Genomic DNA, 16,773 nt, shown 5'->3' on the forward strand with positions numbered 1-16,773 from the left:
TGTGAAGTTCTTAATACTAATCATTTTAATATCTCGATCACTTTTAATTCTAGTAAGAAGGTATTGTCTTTTCTCGATCTATGTATTTATGTAACAGATGGGGTACTACAGACCAAAACCCATAGGAAAAACACAGACTCTAACAGCTACATAGATAAGCAAAGTGTGCCCCATAGGAACTGGCTGGACGGTATACCCTACGGCCAGTTCCTACGTGTAAGACGTAACTGTACTGAGGATAAAATTTGTGAAGAACAAATGGAAGAAATGGGTGAGCGTTTTTTAGAAAAGGGATATGAAAGAGCCCAAATACAAAAGGCAAAAGGGAGAGCCTTGAATATAGAGAGACAAAGCCTTTTGGTTGAAAAAGATAAGGATAAAACTACTGACCAATTTAATTGGTCTTTCATCAGCAAATTTAATTCCAACCATAAAGAAATTGAGGCTGTCTTCAAAAAAATTGGAAAATCTTAAAACAGGACCCCATTATTGGTGTAAAATTATCAGCCAATCCCGTTTTTATATATAGACGAGCTCCATCCCTTAAGGATAAATTAGTTAAGAGCTCGATTGATGAGGTTAAAAGGACCAGTATTAGAACAATTGGATTTCATCGATGCGGTCTCTGCACTATGTGTAAACTAGTTAAAGGTCCGAGTAAATTGAAGGAATTCTGTGTGAAGGATAAGTCCTACAGTATTAAAGAATTCCTGACCTGCAATACGAAAAATGTGATCTATGGATTGGAATGTAAATGTGGCCTTGTCTATGTGGGGAAGACTAGTAGAAATTTAAAAGTGAGATCGGCAGAACACACCTATAATATTAGAAAGGGTCTGGAAAGCCATACTGTCTCTTCACATTTTAAAAAGTTCCATAATTCCAACCCAGCTGCTATTAAAGCCTTTTGGGGCATACAGGGAATTACCCCTTCATGGAGAGAAAAAGATGTTGAAATAAGACTTGCAAAGGCAGAGATGAGGTGGATCTACATGTTGAAAACCCTGTCCCCGGGAGGGCTGAACGGGGACTTTGAGCTCAAGTGGTTCCTGTAGATCCCCTCACTCTCTATGATCCTCCTTATTTATCTACCTTTTGTTATATCTATTATTCATTGTAAGGTTTAAAAAAAACTCTGTGGATGTTTTAACAAAATTATGAATTATATCCTGCTGCTATTTCCCTTATTATTAGATTGTATTTTTATCATTCAAAGTTTTTATTCAGATGTTTTTATTATGTTATATCTGATTTCTATTTTTATTCTTTTTTGTTATGGGTATGTAATGGATCTACCTCCCAAACCTGTTTGGACTACAATATTGTTGAGAATATTTTAAATTTGGAACTGGACCTGAGAATCTTTGTTTTCCACGGAAACCGGCAGGTGGAACGCATAAGGAATTGCTGGAACGCACCTAACTTCCGGTTCCGGTCACGTGACTTCCGGTCGTGGAATTCGGCCGGTGGAATGCACAAGGGACTTCAGGAAGTAGATATTGGAACGCACCTGACTTCCGGTTCCGGTCACGTGACTTCCGGTTGCGGCGGAAACCGGTGTTTTCGGCGGGAGGACATTGTTCACATGGACCTGGTTATGTAATTAGGATATAGGTATAAATATGCTTACTAGTGCCACTCACCACCATGCTTCTGAGGAAGGACCAAGAGTGTCCGAAACGCGTTAAGCAGGTGGTGCTAGCTGATCTCTGGACCGTGGGTGGACTGATCCTGGTACTTCGACTTCCCTGGTACCGCTGTGGTGTCCGGAACCTCCGGTACTTCCCCTTGTGCCATCTTGGGAGGGTAACTAGAAGATACCCCATATCAGCACCCCTTCTCTTCCCACTAGCAGTGGTTATATGCTTGTTGTTTTATGATTTTTGTAAGTGTTCTGTGTAAAATAAATATGTTATCCCTGTGAAAAGTGATCTGCACTATGACCTCTTCTTCTTTATTGAGAAAAAGAAGTACTCCATATCATTGAGGCTGTGTGGACAAGGGATCCAAGAACACGAAGTATACACTAACCCAAGATCTTACTCCTGTCCGTTCATAAGGATACTTATGTAAGGACTCATTTTTAGTGTTTGCGCCTACTTTTAACGTTTGTTTTTCTTTGTGATTTATTCTTGGAATTTTGTGTGAAGGTTCCTTGTTTATTAGTGGGCTGCATTCACATAATAGGCAGCGCATTTGTACAATAACTTCTTTGCAAATTGTACCTACCTCTGTGTCGTCACTCGTCATCCATAAGTATACTATCCATCCAAATACATTATATACCTGTGGTGGCTTTTTTTTTATACTAGTTTAGCAGTTTGCTGGCAGTGTCCACCAGGTCCATTATACTGTATATAGCAGTACGGTAGGCCACTGCTGTACCTACCTCTGTGTCGTCACTCGTCATCCATTAATAAGTATACTATCCATCCATCTACATTGTATACCTGTGGTGGATTTTTTTTTTATACTAGTTTAGCAGTTTGCTGACAGTGTCCACCAAGTCCATTTATTATACTGTATATAGCAGTACGGTAGGCCACTGCTGTACCTACCTCTGTGTCGTCACTCGTCATCCATTAATAAGTATACTATCCATCCATCTACATTGTATACCTGTGGTGGCTTTTTTCTTTATACTAGTTTAGCAGTTTGCTGACAGTGTCCACCAGGTCCATTTATTATACTGTATATAGCAGTACGGTAGGCCACTGCTGTACCTACCTCTGTGTCATCACTCGTCATCCATTAATAAGTATACTATCCATCCATCTACATTATATACCTGTGGTGGCTTTTTTTTTATACTAGTAGTTTAGCAGTCTGCTGACAGTGTCCACCAGGTCCATTTATTATACTGTATATAGCAGTACGGTAGGCCACTTCTGTACCTACCTCTGTGTCGTCACTTGTCATCCATTAATAAGTATACTATCAATCCATCTACATTGTATACCTGTGGTGGCTTTTTTTTTATACTAGTTTAGCAGTTTGCTGACAGTGTCCACCAGGTCCATTATACTGTATATAGCAGTACGGTAGGCCACTGCTGTACCTACCTCTGTGTCATCACTCGTCATCCATAAAGTATACTATCCATCCATCTACATTGTATACCTGTGGTGGCTTTTTTTTTATACTAGTAGTTTAGCAGTCTGCTGAGTGTCCACCAGGTCCATTATACTGTATATAGCAGTACGGTAGGCCACTGCTGTACCTACCTCTGTGTCGTCACTCGTCATCCATTAAGTATACTATCCATCCATCTACATTGTATACCTGTGGTGCCTTTTAGTTGTGCGCATTAAAATATGGAGAACAAAAATGTGGAGGTTAAAAAAATAGGGAAAGATCAAGATCCACTTTCACCTCGTGCTGAAGCTGCTGCCACTAGTCATGGCCGAGACGATGAAATGCCATCAACGTCGTCTGCCAAGGCCGATGCCCAATGTCATAGTACAGAGCATGTAAAATCCAAAACACAAAAGATCAGTAAAATGCCTCAAAAATCAAAATTAAAAGCGTCTGAGGAGAAGCGTAAACTTGCCAATATGCCATTTACGACACGGAGCGGCAAGGAACGGCTTAGGCCCTGGCCTATGTTCATGGCTAGTGGTTCAGCTTCACATGAGGATGGAAGCACTCATCCTTTCGCTAGAAAAAAGAAAAGACTTAAGCTGGCAAAAGCACAGCAAAGAACTGTGCGTTCTTCGAAATCACAAATCCCCAAGGAGAGTCCAATTGTGTCGGTTGCGATGCCTGACCTTCCAAACACTGGACAGGAAGAGCTTGCGCCTTCCACTATTTACACGCCCCCTGCAAGTGGTGGAAGGAGCACCCGCAGTCCAGTTCCTGATAGTCAAATTGAAGATGTCAGTGTTGAAGTACACCAGGATGAGGATATGGGTGTTGCTGGCGCTGGGGAGGAAATTGACAAGGAGGATTCTGATGGTGAGGTGGTTTGTTTAAGTCAGGCACCCGGGGAGACACCTTTTGTCCGTGGGAGGAATATGGCCATTGACATACCTGGTCAAAATACAAAAAAAATCAGCTCTTCGGTGTGGAATTATTTCAACACAAATGCGGACAACAGGTGTCAAGCCGTGTGTTGCCTTTGTCAAGCTGTAATAAGTAGGGGTAAGGACGTTAACCACCTCGGAACATCCTCCCTTATACGTCACCTGCAGCGCATTCATCATAAGTCAGTGACAAGTTCAAAAACTTTGGGCGACAGCGGAAGCAGTCCACTGACCAGTAAATCCCTTCCTCTTGTAACCAAGCTCCTGCAAACCACACCACCAACTCCCTCAGTGTCAATTTCCTCCTTACCCAGGAAAGCCAATAGTCCTGCAGGCCATGTCACTGGCAAGTCTGACGAGTCCTCTCCTGCCTGGGATTCCTCCGATGCATCCTTGAGTGTAACGCCTACTGCTGCTGGCGCTGCTGTTGTTGCTGCTGGGAGTCGATGGTCATCCCAGAGGGGAAGTCGGAAGACCACTTGTACTACTTCCAGTAAGCAATTGACTGTACAACAGTCCTTTGCGAGGAAGATGAAATATCACAGCAGTCATCCTGCTGCAAAGCGGATAACTGAGGCCTTGGCAGCCTGGGCGGTGAGAAACGTGGTTCCGGTATCCATCGTTAATTCAGAGCCAACTATAGACTTGATTGAGGTACTGTGTCCCCGGTACCAAATACCATCTAGGTTCCATTTCTCTAGGCAGGCGATACCGAAAATGTACACAGACCTCAGAAAAGGACTCACCAGTGTCCTAAAAAATGCAGTTCTACCCAATGTCCACTTAACCACGGACATGTGGACAAGTGGAGCAGGGCAGACTCAGGACTATATGACTGTGACAGCCCACTGGGTAGATGTATTGCCTCCCGCTGCAAGAACAGCAGCGGCGGCACCAGTAGCAGCATCTCGCAAACGCCAACTTGTTCCTAGGCAGGCTACGCTTTTTATCACCGCTTTCCAGAATACGCACACAGCTGAAAACCTCTTATGGCAACTGAGGAAGATCATCGCAGAATGGCTTACCCCAATTGGACTCTCCTGGGGATTTGTGACATCGGACAACGCCAGCAATATTGTGCGTGCATTACATCTGGGCAAATTCCAGCACGTCCCATGTTTTACACATACCTTGAATTTGGTGGTGCAGAATTATTTAAAAAACGACAGGGGCGTGCAAGAGATGCTGTCGGTGGCCCGAAGAATTGCGGGCCACTTTCGGCGTTCAGGCACCGCGTACAGAAGACTGGAGCACCACCAAAAATACCTGAACCTGCCCTGCCATCATCTGAAGCAAGAGGTGGTAACGAGGTGGAATTCAACCCTCTATATGCTTCAGAGGATGGAGGAGCAGCAAAAGGCCATTCAAGCCTATACATCTGGCCACGATATAGGCAAAGGAGGTGGAATGCACCTGTCTCAAGCGCAGTGGAGAATGATTTCAACGTTGTGCAAGGTTCTGCAACCCTTTGAACTTGCCACACGTGAAGTCAGTTCAGACACTGCCAGCCTGAGTCAGGTCATTCCCCTCATCAGGCTTTTGCAGAAGAAGCTGGAGAGATTGAAGGATAAGCTAAAACAGAGCGATTCTGCTAGGCATGTGGGACTTGTGGATGGAGCCCTTCATTCGCTTAACCAGGATTCACGGGTGGTCAATCTGTTGAAATCAGAGCACTACATTTTGGCCACCGTGCTTGATCCTAGATTTAAAACCTACGTTGTATCTCTCTTTCCGGCAGACACAAGTCTGCAGGGGTTCAAAGACCTGCTGGTGAGAAAATTGTCAAGTCAAGCGGAACGTGACCCGTCAACAGCTCCTTCTTCACATTCTCCCGCAACTGGGGGTGCGAGGAAAAGGCTAAGAATTCCGAGCCCACCCGCTGGCGGTGATGCAGGGCAGTCTGGAGCGAGTGCTGACATCTGGTCCGGACTGAAGGACCTGCCAACGATTACTGACATGTCGTCTACATGACCGCATCCAAGTAGGCACGTCAGACAGTCCGTACGTATACTGGCAGGAAAAAGAGGCAATTTGGAGGCCCTTGCAGAAACTGGCTTTATTCTACCTAAGTTGCCCTCCCTCTAGTGTGTACTCCAAAAGAGTGTTTAGTGCAGCCGCTCACCTTGTCAGCAATCGGCGTACGAGGTTACTTCCAGAAAATGTGGAGAAGATGATGTTCATTAAAATTAATTATAATCAATTCCTCTGTGGAGACATTCACCAGCAGCAATTGCCTCCAGAAAGTACACGGGGACCTGAGATGGTGGATTCCAGTGGGGACGAATTAATAATCTGTGAGGAGGGGGATGTACACAGTGAAAGGGGTGATGAATCGGACGATGGTGAAGAGGTGGACATCTTGCCTCTGTAGAGCCAGTTTGTGCAAGGAGAGATTGATTGCTTCTTTTTTGGTGGGGGCCCAAACCAACCAGTCATTTCAGTCACAGTCGTGTGGCAGACCCTGTCGCTGAAATGATGGGTTCGTTAAAGTGTGCATGTCCTGTTTATACAACATAAGGGTGGGTGGGAGGGCCCAAGGACAATTCCATCTTGCACCTCTTTTTTCTTTCATTTTTCTTTGCATCATGTGCTGTTTGGGGAGTATTTTTTTAAAGGGCCATCCTGCCTGACACTGCAGTCACTCCTAGATGGGCCAGGTGTTTGTGTCGGCCACTTGGGTCGCTGAGCTTAGTCACACAGCTACCTCATTGCGCCTCTTTTTTTCTTTGCATCATGTGCTGTTTGGGGACTATTTTTTTCAAGTGCCATCCTGTCTGACACTGCAGTGCCACTCCTAGATGGGCCAGGTGTTTGTGTCGGCCACTAGGGTCGCTTAGCTTAGTCACACAGCTACCTCATTGCGCCTCTTTTTTTCTTTGCATCATGTGCTGTTTGGGGAGTATTTTTTTCAAGTGCCATCCTGTCTGACACTGCAGTGCCACTCCTAGATGGGCCAGGTGTTTGTGTCGGCCACTAGGGTCGCTCAGCTTAGTCACACAGCTACCTCATTGCGCCTCTTTTTTTCTTTGCATCATGTGCTGTTTGGGGAGTATTTTTTTCATGTGCCATCCTGTCTGACACTGCAGTGCCACTCCTAGATGGGCCAGGTGTTTGTGTCGGCCACTAGGGTCGCTTAGCTTAGTCACACAGCTACCTCATTGCGCCTCTTTTTTTCTTTGCATCATGTGCTGTTTGGGGACAATTTTTTTGAAGTGCCATCCTGTCTGACACTGCAGTGCCACTCCTAGATCGGCCACTTGTGTCGCTTAGCTTAGCCATCCAGCGACCTCGGTGCAAATTGTAGGACTAAAAATAATATTGTGAGGTGTGAGGTGTTCAGAATAGACTGGAAATGAGTGGAAATTATGGTTATTGAGGTTAATAATACTATGGGATCAAAATGACCCCCAAATTCTATGATTTAAGCTGTTTTTTTAGTGTTTTTTGAAAAAAACACCCGAATCCAAAACACACCCGAATCCGACAAAAAATTTCCGGTGAGGTTTTGCCAAAACGCGTCCGAACCCAAAACACGGCCGCGGAACCGAACCCAAAACCAAAACACAAAACCCGAAAAATTTCCGGTGCACATCACTACTTGCTAATAAAAATAACAAGGTTTTTATTTTTTTGGGGGGTGCAACATACAACACACCGACCATTAGACAAGGTATCTGACACTGAGGATGTTGATGATTATGTAGTTTGTGTAAGTCATCCACCAGTGGCTGCAGTTATTGCCCGTGATAAAAAGAAAGCCATTGTGATTCCTGGGCATAAGACCAAAAAAGCCACCTCTTTGGTGTGGGATTATTTCTTCCCAAATCCTGACAATGTCTGTGAAGGCATCTGCTCCATGTGTGAGGCCAAAGTTTGTAGAGGTAGGGGCGTTAGCCATCTATGCACCTCCTCCATGTTATGTCATTTGCGGCGAGTTCATTAAATGTACTGTACAAGATTATAATGTAACTAACACCCTTATCAACCTCCTTATTAGTTATCGGAGGTAGTCCTTCCAAAAAATTGTTTTGTGGGGGCCCAAACAAAGCATGCACTTCAGCCACAAGTGTAATTCCCCGTTACTGAAGTGCTTGGTTTGTTAAACTGTGCATGTCATTTTTAATATCCACATGGGGCGGGGGGTTTCCCAAGGACAGTTCCATCTTACACCATTTTTCTTTTCTGCTACTGCTGTTTCATAGATGTGCTACAAATTGCTGTGTGTTTGTACCACTGCTCTGTCATTTAGTAACCAGCCAGCTCGCTGCAGCCTTTGTCCAATATTGGTGAAAACAATATTGTGCGGTGAGGTGGTCAAAATTGACTGCACATGACTGGAAATTAATGTTATTGAGGTTAATAATATTGTAGGAACAAAACAGACCAAAATTCTGTGATTTTAGCTGTTTTTATGATTTTTGGACAAAAATACAGATCCAAAACCAAAACACACAAGGGCAGTTTTTAGCAAAACCAAATGCAGATTAGAAACACGAGGGAGATACATAAAAGGTTGACACATGAAAAGGTTGACATGGGAAATGGTCGTCACAAAAAAGGTCAACATAATATGTTTTTGCATTTTTTGTGTAATTTTCACCGTCAGAGCATAAAGAACATCAATTAGTGTGCTGTATTGCATGGCTCGCTTCGCAGGTTACTATTCCCAATCATAGTCCACGTGGATGGTAAACTATAAAAAAGGTGGGAAATATGGCAAAAAAATTAAACAGTTGTGCTGACCATATGTGTGTCGATCATTGTCATGTTCGACCGTTTGTACCTGTCGACCATTTAAATGTCGACCTAATGACCATGTCGACCTAATCCATGTCTATCATTTGGTGTCGACCTAATGCATGTCTATCATTTGGTGTCGACCTATTGACTGTTTAGCTAGACACTGTAGATATATAGACCACATACCCCCCAAATTGCTATACATTTAGAGATTGAAAAAATGAAAAACACATAATACAAAATAAACTTAAATGTTAACAGATTACAGAAGAGAGCATTTGAGTTGTATTCTTTTTTTATTTTTCATTCATTAGAAAGTAAAGGGGCATTAACAAAATACTAGAATAATGAGGAATGTATTGAATGTGTTTTTGAAGGTTTCTAGAGTGGAAGCATCTTGAACTGTGTGAGGAAGCAAGTTCCAGAGACTTCAAGCCAAACGTTGTACGCGTAACCCCCAAATGAAGTAACAGAGATTCTAGGTACTATTAATAATCCTTCATCTGCTAATTACAGTAAGTGAGCGTGAGTATAAGGAATCAGAAACTGCTTGAAGTACCTTGGACAATGGTTATGTGGAGCTTTGAAGGTTATTAGGCCGGTCTTGAAATAGATTTGCCCTCTTGCATGTAGCTTGTGAAGGGAGAAAAAAATGGGTATTATACAACAGTAACAGGGAAGCGTAGTTAACAGCCTGGCTGCTGCGCTTTGTACCAGCTTCACATGCTGAAATCCTTTTGCTGGGACATCCAGGTATAGTTTATTGCAGCAGCCCAAATATGAGGATACAAATGTATGCATGAGTGTAGGACGATCTCCTGAGCAAACCAGGGGCCTAATTCAGACCTGATCGCAGCTGTGCAAAATTTTGCATGGGTACGATCAACCACCCTGACATGCCAAGGGACGCCCAGCACAGGGCTAGTCCGCCCTGGATGTCTGGCCCTTCCCCTGCCGCACAGGTACAAAAGCATCGCACGGCGGCGATGCTTTTGTACCTGAAGAGTAGCTCCCTACCAGCGCAGCTCCTGCGCGCTGGCAGGGAGCTACCCATCGTTATCCGGGTTGCAGTGGCTGCGTGTGACGTCACGCAGCCACCAAGGCCCGCCCTCTGCACGGTCCGGGCACCCTTGCATTGCCCGGACCACGCCCCCAAAATGGCGGCCCAACACCGCTGGCCTGCCTTCTCCCACCCAGTGAACGCCTCTGCCTGTCAATCAGGCAGAGGCGATCGCTGGGCAGAGATGCCGATCGCATCTCTGGCATGTGCTGGAGCACTGCGGTGCCTGCGCATGCGCTGTTCAGACTTGATCGCCCGCTGTGTTGTCCACTTGTGTCGCTTAGCTTAGTCATCCAGCAACCTCGGTGCAACCTTTTGGCCTAAAAAAATATTGTGAGGTGTTCAGAATAGAATGGAAATGAGTGGAAATGATTGTTATTGAGGTTAATAATACCGTAGGAGCAAAATTACCCCCAAATTCTGTGATTTTAGCTGTTTTTATGTTTTTTTCAAAAATCATCCAGATCCAAAACCAAAACACGAAAGGGTGGTTTTGGCAAAACCAAGCCAAAACCAAAACACAAAAGTGGCATTAGAACCAAAACCAAAACACAAAACACGAAAAGTGTCAGCCGCACATATAAATATCTTCTGTGTATTATTTTAATAATTATGACAGGGGAGGCAGTGCCTCCCCTGACTGCACATCCCTGGTAAAAGGTACATTTACAAGCAGTGGTGGCACCCAGTGTGGCCAAGAAACACCCTGTCTGAAAAGGAGGTGTGGTTTCCTGGACAGGAAGCATGGACTTGGGGGACCCCCGCTGACATCACTAAAGGAGGTATTGGCTCATCGAAATCCCCCAATTACCTCACATATGTGCTGCCCCTGGAGACGCTTCTAGCACTGCTGGCTCCTAAACCTCCTATTGGCTAAGGATTGCCCTGTATTCATTGATTATAAAACCAACATAATACTTAAATATTAAATAAAGACACGGAGACATGAGTTTGGCAGAAAATTGTCAGCTATTTATTTAAATGAACTAATGTAATCTAATAACTGCATGAATATAAAAATTTAAAGTATGGAGGCACGAAAGAATGGCTAAAACAACCCTAACCCACGAACAAATCCTACTCTATAGAACTGAAGCACATCTAAAACACAAAAGGTATCCACTCAACCTTTTTCTTGACTACCCACCCGTAAAGGTGATGAGGCTGCGCCCGTGAAGGCGGTCCAGCAGATATAAACCAGTCAACGAAGGTGAGCGCACCTAAAATCAACCACCAATCGAACTCCAAGCAATTTTCTAATCCAACAAACAGGTACTTGCCGTTCTTTCCCGCCAACAGCGATGTTCTGCTTACAGAAACCACGCTCCATCACCATACTCCTAAACCAAAGAACCCACCACCGAAAACAGATCCTCAATGAATATAAACAATCCCTCTCTAGCTAAGTGAACCCCATCTGGTTTAAATAAGTAAAAATATCAAAACTTGATTCTTTGGTGCCAAACCACTGCACCTCCACTAGCTAACACAAATTTAGCTACAGCTGAATTGTCTTTCCTCCAAGCCACATCAATTGCTCTACAATCGGTCACTCCTCGTCAACATAAACGGGGCACCATACAAGACCAAACCAGTCTACAACACGGCCAAGCACTCATAATCTCCTCCAAATCACGTACCATTGACAACCGTAGATCCACTGCCTTCCTTTTACCCAGATCATTCCCACCTAAGTGAATCACCAAGATCCTAGGCAAACCAAACCATCTAGCCTGCTCAAGAAGTTTTACCTTCAATTCCTGCCAAAGCATACCCCTCACTCCTATCCACCTCACATCTGTCGACCTTGTAAAACGAGGAGCCTCGTCCGAGGCCATAAACTCAGCCGCCCAAAAAATATATGAGTGACCAATCACCCAAATACCAAATCTATCGTCCCGCAAACCTGTAAGAAGGGAAAAAGCCAATAAAAATAATTTTAATTTAAAACCACCAAAATTAAACCATAACGGGAACCAACTACTAGAAAATTGAGGATCTGCCAAAAAGAAAATATTAATAGGGAATATAAATTTCTCTTGGACAAGCTTCAGGCCAATCGAAGCAACATAAAGATACAGCAGGATCAGTCAAAATAATAAAAAGGAAGGGGGAGTGTTAGGGTGTGTGTGTGTGTGTGTGGGGGGGGGGGGGGGTTGGGCTCACACAGAAGAACTCGGCTGAAGGTGAAACTTAAAAACCTGCTGAGGGACTTTTAATTAGAATCCAGTTATCCAAATTAAAGTTTAATAAGCCAAATTCAGTCCGTCAGTCCAGGTAAAAAATTGTCAAACTCGACTCCCACTGCTAACAGTGACGAGTAGCTAGCCATTCAAGTAGGGAGGACAGGGGAGACAAAACAAGAATGCAATGACGCAAAAAAAAACACTGAACAACCGAACTGTTAATATTAACAACAACACACCTACTCAACAATGGGCCAAATGTAACGCTTGTAACTAGCCGACTTCCATCGGCCCAAAGCCTTAATTTCAGCCACGGAAAACCCTGCCGATGCTGCGGAATTGGCGGCCCCAATTCTAAACGAATGCGAGCCGAAGTCCTGAGGGGAAAGGCCCAAACCGGACAGGCAGCGCCGCATCATCCAATTAAATTGGTACCTTGTCAAAGGCAACCTATCATAATGCAGAAGCCAAGAACCCTCTAACCTCCACGTCATGATTAGCCAATGTCACCGGACAACATCTCCTGTGAACCGATGGCACCAAAGTGCCAAAGTCTTAGCCATGAGAGCCCCGGGGCCACATCCCCGCACCATACCAAGGGCATCATCAAAAGACTGATAAACTACCGAACAATACTCTGGCGGAATAGCATCGTTAACAGATGACCCTGATAGATAAGACAAATGTTGAATGAGCCGGAACTTCCCTGGGGCTTTCTTGGGCACAACACCCACTGGGGAAATGATTAAGTTCCCCAATGGAGGCCGCGCAAAGGGGCCCGCCATCCTTTTTAGCTGCACCTCCAGCTCGACCTTTCCCCGAAGAACCTCAGGAAAATCTGGAGCTGATTGTAGGTTCCTGGGAGCCCAAACCACAACATCGCCCTCAACCGGCAACCGAAAACCAAACTTAAAAACCGCAAAAAAGAAATTCAGCATCTTCTCTATTTGGATACCACCCCAACCATTTGGACATGGCCTCCAAACGTATTGGGGTGGGTGCCCTTGTTAGCGGCGGCACCACTGACTGCCTTAAGGCTGCGCCGCCGGCTGTCTTAGCGCTTGCCGTCCAAATCGAAAACAATTGGATGCTGGGTGGAATCCATTACAACGCATACAGAGGTGTTGAAAATGACACCGCTGACCAAGGGAGCATGCAGAATTGTTGAATGAATAAAGGAATGACTGATTGCGCTATATAACCAGGTGCGTATATGAATAAAGACACATTTAAAATGACCTCTCTGGTTTTTATTTAAATTAAAAAATATCACAAATGTGAATATATATATAAAAACCTCAATATGTATGCATATTCACTATGAGCTCACTTAAAAACTGTAACACTAATTCTATGTTTAAGCATCCAGTGCTCAGATCTGTTTTTAGGGACAGTTATTTCTTCCACTGATGTATGTAAATAAATAACTTGTATTCCCACAACAATAGGTGATGTTTTTCCAAATATATTGAGACTCAGTCCTCTAAATAGAGACACAGTTCCTGTTTGTATACTGGCCACAGTCTGTAGACTGTCAATTTTAAGATAGATGAATGCCGCTTACCACCGCAGCCGTGAGCACGGACATGCTGGGGAGATCCTCGCTGTGCACAGCGGCGGTGTTTAGCTCTCCCGTCTCTCTTTCGCAGTGGTGGCGGTGCTGGATGGTCTCTACCCCTCAGCGTGCTGGAGCCGCTTGTATGCAGACACATGCAGAGCAGACTCCCCACCTGGCTAGCCGCGTCTCCTCCGATTACGGCTCAGCTGGAGCGGCAGGTGTGTGGAGTCTCGTTTGTTGTCCTTAGCTCCCAGTCCGGTAGGGTAGATCCAAAAGTCGAGTAACACTTGTCAGGGTTACCCCACTTTTGGATCTACCCCTCCCTTAGCGGCCTGCTTCGCATCCTGCGCCCTCGTGACTCTCAGCCATACCTCCACATCCATGCAGGCAATCATGTTTCTGTCTGAACTGCTTGTCATAAACCATCCACGCAGCGTCTTTTCACTAACGTTGCATGTCGTGAACCAGGTGTATGTACCTGATCACGTTCATATGCTCCTCCGTACGATCCTCTAAATAACATGCTGCGAACACGCAAAACCCCGCCAACCAATTGTCGTAAGATCGGAAGGCCTCAACACCTATGCCGCCCTTCGCCTGTGCTTCCTTATACTCTTTTTTAGCATCATCCGTCAGTGTAAAAATATCAACGTACTCCCCCTGCTGAATTTTCTTCCTGCAACTCTCCCGCAGCCCTCGCAAGACAGCTGTGTAATCGCAACGAACCACGCCAGGCAAATTACGACACCTTCTGGCCTTACGCGAACTACTATAAACCCCATCACGCCTCCGCACCTCACGCTGCACATATTTATAAGCTCTCTTCTTCGCCTTCGCTGCACTAAAAGCTGCCGATTGCACAGAAGAGAATGAAGAGGAGGAAGACCTACTAAAACCCCTGGATGAAGAAGAAGATGATCTAACGACCCTCACATCTGAATCTTCCTCCAACTCACCTGAGGTCCCAGGCCAAGATGATGATGTTTCCTCCGCAACCGGCACTTCATCAAGGTCATCCTCCTCCGCCGAGTCTGAAAAAGATGGTAGAGCCGCCCCTGGAGCCGGAGCCCTACTGGCTGGAATTGAAACGGACATCCCTGCGGGGTCCCTAACACCTTCTGCCGGTGTATTGTCACCTATTCACCTATTAATGCTGCGTCAGACCCCAAATTATGGCACCCTTGCAAAGACTGCGCCATGGCGGGGCCGGAAATACTAGGGAGAGTAACCCTGCCCACCGCTGCAGGCATCGCAAAACCACTCCCCGGGGACAAAGCTGACATGAAAGGTGCAAACGCAGTGGCCACAGCAGACACCGCAGATGCAATGGCGGAGGGGTCAAATATCTCAGCTGACGCTACTCCAGCCCCTACATTCCCTTCTCTTCCCTGCTCAGAAGCATCAACAGCCCCTCTGCCCACAGCACGCTGCCCTGTCTGCTTTCTAATGGATCTTGAGCCAGCTGCAACCTGATCCCTTACTCCCCCTCCTGCTCCCCCTCCTGATGCAGCTTGCCTATGCTCCACCCCTCCTCTAGCTGCAGCGACAAGCAAATGGCCGCCACCCCCCGACAGCTCAGCCACATGAGCCTGGTCCACATTCCTAATGTTAACCTGGTAGCTTCTCCTGCTAGACTGCTGAGAGCTCCCAGGTAAAAACACTGTATTGCTGGCTCTCCGGTGCGCGCGTGCGTGCCCCCGCGAAACCGCATTATTAGGGGAATGGGTGCTACCAGGCCTCCTCCTGGTCCAACCATTCCCCACAGCTATGAATGCCTCAGCACCCTGTCCGGAGCCGGCGCCATTTAAACTGCGCCTCGGCGTTAACACGCACGCCCCCGCCCACCCGCGGCCGGAGGGGGATTCCCGCCAGCAGGCTTCCCCGCTGTCTTCCCCCACCAGCTGCGCACAGCCACCTCCTGCCTCTCATCTCCCCTTGCCCCTCCACTTACCGCTGCACCAGATTGATCATCCGGCACCCGCGGGAGCAGAGGGGGAGACAAGCCGCCATGCACCGCTGCGCGCCCCGCACACGGGCACACGCAGCAGCGCCGCAAGCACCCAAACGCTGCGAGCTCTGGCCAGAGGGGGATAAAACACTGAGACCCGTTGAGTCCAGGTACCGGGCGGGGGTCTGGGGCAGACACTACTGTCGGGGCATGGCGGCCAAACGCTATCACAACAAAAATCCCCACAGTAGCACTCACTAAAACTCCCTACCTACAACTCCTGCACTACTGGGATACAATAAGCTATGGGGAGAGCAATGTAAAGGAAAACTTTATTTTAATAAGGAAAACCTTATTTAAGAGGACTGGGACAGCACTTACCAGACCCAAGATTAAAACAAAAGAGGCTAACCCAGCCCCCTCACCAGACTCAAATAACCCCTGACCACCCCCACCCTCTAATCCCATAGGACACAAAACCACAACCCATAATGCCTCTTACAGGCCTGCCCCCAGCCTATGAGGTTTAACCCACTCCTTTCCTATTCTGTCAATTTGTTTTCTTTCTCAGGATAATGTCACACTACAGCACCCAGCTCCTGTCGCTGTGTAGGAGTTGGCATTGTGGTGTCACCCCGTGGAAGGGAGTTACTGCCACATGATTGCATTAACAAAGAGTACAAGTGTACCTAATAAAGTGGCTAATTAAAGTAGTGTATGTACATATGGAAATCCCCCTCTACAAACCTGAGTTTCTCTCTGATTATGGGCCTAATTCAGACCTGATCGCTATCAAGTGATTTTTGCACTGCTGCAATCAGATAGTCGCCGCATACAGGGGGAGGGTATTTTAGCTGTGCAAGTGTGTGACTGCATGTGTAGCAGAGCTGTACAAACAGATTTTGTGCAGTCTCTGCGCAGCCCAGGACTTACTCAGCCGCTGCGATCACTTCAGCCTGTCCGGGACCGGAATTGACGTCTGGAAGCCTCACTGCAAACGCATGGACACGCCTGCGTTTTCCAGACACTCCCTGAAAACGGTCAGTTGACACCCACAAACGCCTTATTCCTGTCAATCTCCTTGCGATCGCCCGTGCGAACGGATCCGTCGCACAAACCATCGCTGAGCGGCAATACGCTTTGTACCCGTGCCACATGCCTGCGCATTGTGGTGCATACGCATGCGCACTTTGGACCTGATCGCCCGCTGTGCTAAAACACACAGCAGCGATCAGGTCTGAATTACCCCCTGTGTGCAG

General features: G+C 46.2%; 1 long non-coding RNA gene across 1 annotated transcript in view; it reads left to right on the forward strand.

The window, feature by feature from the left end:
- Window positions 1–9,145: 9,145 nt before the first annotated feature.
- The window catches only part of LOC134935170 (uncharacterized), an 88,047-nt gene continuing 80,419 nt past the window's right edge, over window positions 9,146–16,773 (forward strand). Inside the window, exon 1 of the long non-coding RNA XR_010179955.1 lies at window positions 9,146–9,244. This is a non-coding gene — a long non-coding RNA (uncharacterized LOC134935170). The remainder of the gene's footprint in view (window positions 9,245–16,773) is intronic.

The sequence above is a fragment of the Pseudophryne corroboree genome, chromosome 6 (genome assembly GCF_028390025.1).
Source record: "Pseudophryne corroboree isolate aPseCor3 chromosome 6, aPseCor3.hap2, whole genome shotgun sequence".
Classification (NCBI taxonomy): Eukaryota; Metazoa; Chordata; class Amphibia; order Anura; family Myobatrachidae; genus Pseudophryne; species Pseudophryne corroboree.